This window comes from Musca domestica, unplaced genomic scaffold (assembly GCF_030504385.1).
Source record: "Musca domestica strain aabys unplaced genomic scaffold, Musca_domestica.polishedcontigs.V.1.1 17, whole genome shotgun sequence".
NCBI lineage: Eukaryota > Metazoa > Arthropoda > Insecta > Diptera > Muscidae > Musca > Musca domestica.
In genome coordinates this window covers 6,789,149-6,795,164 of record NW_026712230.1, presented here as the reverse complement: position 1 = coordinate 6,795,164, position 6,016 = coordinate 6,789,149, and positions in this window count along the sequence as shown.

Below are 6,016 nucleotides of genomic sequence, written 5' to 3'. Positions count from 1 at the left end.
ACTTGATTGAGTTGCCAACCGATATGTTTGCTAAACATGACAATGTGCCACATATGGAGGATATGACAAAGGCAATTAGCTTTCCCATTAGTTATGGGGTCACTGGGGCATTTTCTGTGGCATTTATACCTGCGGATGACTTTTTTTTTGTAATTCAAACGGGTTTAGATTTGTTTTAACTGTTTAATTGTTTTAATATAGAGCAACTCAAATTTGTTTTATTAATTTTTAAATTATAATCAAATTTTCAAAATAGTTTTTTTCTTTAATTTGTTCTTTGACGTTTTACTGTTAATGAATGAGTTGGTTTTGCCTCCTGATGTGTATCCTCATACTGTTGACCCTTCATGGAGGACGTTCCGAAAGAGTGGATCAATATTGTCGATTTCGAATCTTTCCCAGGTCTGATATAAACATTACAACAGATTTGTGGTTATTAAAATTTTAAATATGTTAGAATGTGCGTGAGGTACATGATATACTGGGCCAGAGTGTTCCAATTTCACATTATATGTAATACTAATAAAAATATTGGGATGTGCAAAAATTAAAGAAAATTGAACATGTTATGGAAACAATTGTTTGTCAAAACTTTGACATTTTGTGGGGAAAGCACGAAAAGGATATATATCATAATTACATTAGATCTATGGTTGATAGAAATATAGAGATAAACGAAGTTTGATGAAAATCTCTTGTGTCGCATTATATAAGAGTTATTAGTATTCAAAATGTTTACTACTTGCGGGGTAGGTGCCATAAGCTAAAGTGGGCCGATGAATTCCATATTCACATGAGATCTCTGGTTGAGAAAAATATTTTTTAAAAGGACTTGTTTAGCATGTTATGAGAGACATAGTTATTGAAAATTGTAATTGTAGACAAGGTATCGGAAGGAGTGGACCGATATATCCCATCTCCACACCAGATTATTGTGTATTTAGATATATTGGAATGTATGAAGTTTGAGGGGCAAGTAATAGAATGGGTTGTTCAATGAATTTTGTTTTCACACCAAACCATTTGTTGGTAAAAAATATTAATGATAATGATTATTAATAATAATTAATGAATGAGAGAATTTCGGAAAGAATCGGAAGTAGAATCGTCCAATATTGTCTATTATCGCACCTGACCTTGCACCAATAAAAATATTAAGACTTGCACAGTTGGATTTTAAATTTTTCATTCCGTTTATAACATCCCTACATATTCGTCGACCACAAAAAGTATACATGTTCATGATCAGCATAAAATTCGAAGTCGATTTTACGATGTCCATTTGAATGCCTGTCCGTCTGTTGAAATCACGATACAGTCCACATTTGCTTAGGTAGAGCTTTAAAATTTGGCACAATAGTTTGTATTGTGTCTGCTAACGGTACCTCTCGATATTCGCTATTCTCATGTTTTCAGCCACATTTTCCAATTCTTTGTCTTAAAATTGGCATTTGTAGTTCGTATTTGCTTCTCACTCCTTGGCAGAAAATTGCTTTTTAGTTCACGTTTTCTTATAGCCCCATATGACAGTACCTTCGCATATTCGGTCTTTTGACAATTTAAGTCATATCTTCTAACGGTTTTATATAAAATTTGTTTTTTTGTCGTAATGGGTTCCAGATTAGGTGGGGAATATTTTATATAGAGGTCCAGGAATTCCTATAGCGGCCATATAACGGTAAGTTCCGATATTCGGTATTTTGATCATTTAAGACATATATTTTAGTTTTAATTCCAAATTTTATATTTAAAAGCACTGATATTCAATATTTTGATGATACCAGCCACAATTGTCCACGGTATAATGGATAACAATTCTTGTAGTAGAAATTTGTCTATACACGTTTCGGTATGGCCCTTATATAACGGCTTACCCACTATATCGTTCTTGAAGAGTGTAGCTGCATTCTCCAGCCTAGTGGAACACGTTTGAATATAGATAATTTTTTTATTCCTGTCAAAAGGGTTTCAGATCTGCAGAAACTTTATCGCTTATTATAGTGTTCTGGGGTATGAAGTGATCGGTCTACTATAGCCTTTGCATACTTGTTTCCTTTACCTAGAGGCGGTATCCTGAAATGGATTTTGTCCAAAGGAACTTAGGGTCTTAAACCATTATTTCTATGGGCCCTGTTTCAGATTGATTACTTGTTTAAAGATATATAAAAGAGCTCATACCTATTGGAAGTAATAAACGTGACTCGACTTCAAAGCCGGGGGTGAGATACACTTGTAAACTGGATTGTCTAAAATTTGTAATAGGTGCCTCCTCCTCCGATGAAAGTCTTCAATATATGTGTACTATATATGTAAAACAAAGTTGTGTTAGTTACAACGTTTATAACTCAAGAACCGCTGGACTAATTTTAACGATTCAGACTAATTCGGAATTGTCTCTTGGCAGAAAAGAATAAAATCTAAAAAATCGCTTAAAAATGTGAAATTTGAAAATTTTCATTTTGACTTTTGAAATGTACAATCGTAATGATTTTTTCCATTTTAACTTACTATTTTCGAATGTACATTTGTACAGGGTTGCCCATATTCGACGGACCCATGACCCATTCCAATCGACGAGGCTTGTCCGCAGGCAACTTTCTTTGCGTCAATTAAATTTTTTACAGGAACAAATGCAAATCAAAGCGAATAATCCGTTGTAAAGTGGACCGAGCCATGCCCAACTGCTGAGAACGGCGTTTTTGGGATGTTCTTGGGAACCTATCAACACTGGCTCGTACGGCAGCGATATTCTCGGCCGATCGTCTTGGTCGACTTTTATATGGCCTCTTCGGATTAGAAAGAGCCTTACCAGTCCAAATTTTTCGTATAAACGCTTAATGGTGTTCTTAGAAGGCGCACTTCTCACATTTTTATACCCTTTACCATAGTATGGAGGGTATATTAAGTTTGTCATTTCGTTTGTAACACCTCGAAATATACATTTTAGACCCCACAAAGTATATATATTCTTGATTCTATGTCGATTTATCAATGTCCGTCCGTCTATCCGTCTGTCCGTCTGTGGAAATCACTCTAGCTTCCGAACAAAATGAAGTAGGTTGATAAAATTTTACTCAAATGTGTACTATGTTTGCAGGACTTTTGGTATTGAAAATGGGATATGTAGGCCCACGTCTTCGTATAGCCCCCATATAACGGTACCTCCCGATATGGGGTATTTTGATGATTTTAGCGATATTTTTACTGGAACTTTTTCAAAATTAATATTTAAAGTTCATAATAGATGCTACGGCCTAAGACAGAAACCATGTAACGGTACCTCCCGATATTCGGTATTTTGATGATTTAGCGACATTATTTACCGGAATTGTTTCAAATTTGGTATTTGACGTTTTTAATAGATACTACAGCATAAAACTGAAAATGGGCCATGTATGTCGACGTCTTCGTATAGCCCCCATGTAACGGTACCCCCGATATTCGGTATTTATATCGTTTTAGCGACATTATTTACCGGACTTGTTTCAGTTTTAGTATTTGAAGTTCGTAATGAATACTACATCCTAAGACAAAAAATGAATCATGTAGGTCCACGTCTTCGTATAGCCACCATATAACGGTACCTCCCAATATTCGGTATTTTGATGATTTTAGCGGCATTATTTACCGGAATTGTTTCACATTTTGCATTTGAAGTTCATAATGGATGCTACAGCCTATCACAGAAAGTTGTGTGTGCAGGTTCACGCCTTCGTATAGCCCCCATATAACGATTAGGCTACAAATTTGAAATACATGATATTTTAAAAAATACAGAATAATTTAAACATAGGTATACATTTTGGTATAGTCCCGATATAACTTTACCTCCTAGGTCCACTTATATGAGCCAGATCTGTAAATAATTATGCTTAAAAAAATAATCATTAAAGGCCGGTTATTATATAAGTTAAAGTTGTACTTAGTTTTTGGAATTGCTCCAATATAATTGAATATCATGAATCTTATGTCAAAATTCGTGTTTCAAAATGGGAAGCATTATGTCCTTTTCGTTCTAGAAAAAAAAAGATTTTGTTTGTTATTTTTTTCAAATTTGCTCAATCTCAAAACATTTCGATACAGACGCATAAGTCATAAAAATAGTGACTTTTTTGCAAAAAGAAATAAAGTCTTAATATATAAATTTAGTTTTGTTAAATATTGTTCAAGGACTCCCCGACAATATGAAAATCGTACCTTTTTTCAAAATTGACCGCAAATAGTGGAGTTTCCTGATATATATCTTTTAATATTCGTCGAGAAATATTCAAGAGCTTGAAGCCAGTAAATCGGGGACTTTATATAAACTTTTTTTAAGCGAGTTGGTTTTATTCAAGAACTTTTTTATGAAAAATTATTATTAAAATGTTTTAAGGAATCGTTTACAATTATATAACAAACTCTTAGTACTTTGATCAAGAAGCTTGCATCAAAACCCAATACCATAAGACATATAAATATGTCCGTATAATGGCTAAGAAATGATACACGTTCCACGATGATATGATATGCTAAACATACCTCTTAGTCACCCATATTGTAAGCTAAGGCTATACATCTATTGACAAACCGATATTTTGTGTTTTAAAAATCATCCCCTTATGAAATTTAAACTTGGTTTTCTATTGTAAACAATTACCTACATAAATGATTATATCCTACGGAATGAACTCGGAAATTCTCTGAAGATCTATCAAACAGTTAATATCAGCAAGCGAATGTTAACTATTTTGAAGATGCATCCATTCCTTCATTCTTTCTCTAGCCAATTTGGTTGCCAATAAATTTCGATTGCAATCACAGCTTAAAAGTGCGCTCGTAAATTCTCCGATGATCTAAGTTTCAGCTTGCTGACAGAGGAGCGAAACGCGAAGCAAGCTAAGTAAACGGCAAGTGATCAATATTTGTTGATTACTCCATTTATGTTAAAAGGCATTGGGGGATGTACTGCAAATTGCGGCGGAGTTGTGGTAACGTTGGTTTCTCAGCAAACGACCGAGTTTGCATTACAAGCTATTTTCTGTCAATACAATAGAAGCAGCAGCAGCGAAAGCAAAATAGCCACAGCCAGCAACTATTTCGTACTACATCATTGATTGTAAAAAAGCAGAAGAATCAAGTCATCGACAGCGGTTGTTACGTTTGCTTTGGTTGCTTCCTCCATGTGGAAGAATTGCTTTGCAGCCGATGATTGCTGATGCCGTCGACGTTGTTGTTATTTGTTTTTTTTTTTTTCTGTTTGTGCAAACTTTTGTGTTTTTATGAGATTTTAATATATTCCGTCAAGTCAACGTCAAACATTTGTGTACTTGTATTCGGTTGCAAATAATTGTTGCTTGCGATAAAAACAAGCTTCGTAAATTTGTTAATTCATCTGCTAAACCCTTCATAAAATTGTGGGTGGTGGTGCTTTGTTAATGTTTTACCACAAGAAATACATATAATAAATGTTTTGGCTGGGAATCAATAAGGATAATGTTAAGCGCAATCCTTAATCAAAAATGTTGAGGATCAAAGTGCTGTGGCTAAATATACATTTTGGCATAACAGAAAAATTAACAAATTAAAATAGGTTTATATAAAACTTAATAAAGGTACTAAAACCAATGATTTTACTAACAGATATCCAAACTCAATGTCCACTCCATAGTATAGTGGTAGATATATCGAGTTTGACACTCCATTTGTATCTATTAGACCCCAAAAGGTATATGTATCTTGATCAGCGTAAAATTCTATGTCGATTTAAGTCTGTCTGTAAAAAAGCTAGAATTTTGTCAGGTGAAGTTCAAAGATAGTCTATATCTGTGCATAATAATACCCTAGACTAGTCTAGTTTAGTTTGAAGATTTAAACTCCTTTTTCCATTGTAGTGTTTGAAATTTGATACTTAATGCTCATAATGAGGAGCAATCCCTCTAGAAAAAATTGTTTATAGAGGCCCACGTTAGCGTCTATTCGGTATTCTATAAACACCGTAAGAGACCTAAAGATTATTCCGTAGAACACCCATATA